This window comes from Carassius auratus, chromosome 8 (assembly GCF_003368295.1).
Source record: "Carassius auratus strain Wakin chromosome 8, ASM336829v1, whole genome shotgun sequence".
Classification (NCBI taxonomy): Eukaryota; Metazoa; Chordata; class Actinopteri; order Cypriniformes; family Cyprinidae; genus Carassius; species Carassius auratus.
Window position 1 is genome coordinate 8,902,060 of NC_039250.1, and position 290 is coordinate 8,902,349.

Below are 290 nucleotides of genomic sequence, written 5' to 3' on the forward strand. Positions count from 1 at the left end.
TTTATAGTGCTTTATAATGTTTTGTACCTTTGTGTGGGCTTATCAATAACTCTCGTATAGTATACGCACTATATCAAATTTGGATCGGCCTCGTCTGACTGATACCCGATTGACAGAAAATGTCAGTATCGGAGCGATACCGATACTGATTATCAGCTCAATGCATCCCTATCTTCATAGAGTGCTTGATTATCTGATTTTGTGTTTAGGACAAATTAAATGGTTTAATATGCTAATGTAATTTATTTATTTATTTTTGGTGAAGTTACTAAAGGGCTAAGTGGGAACAT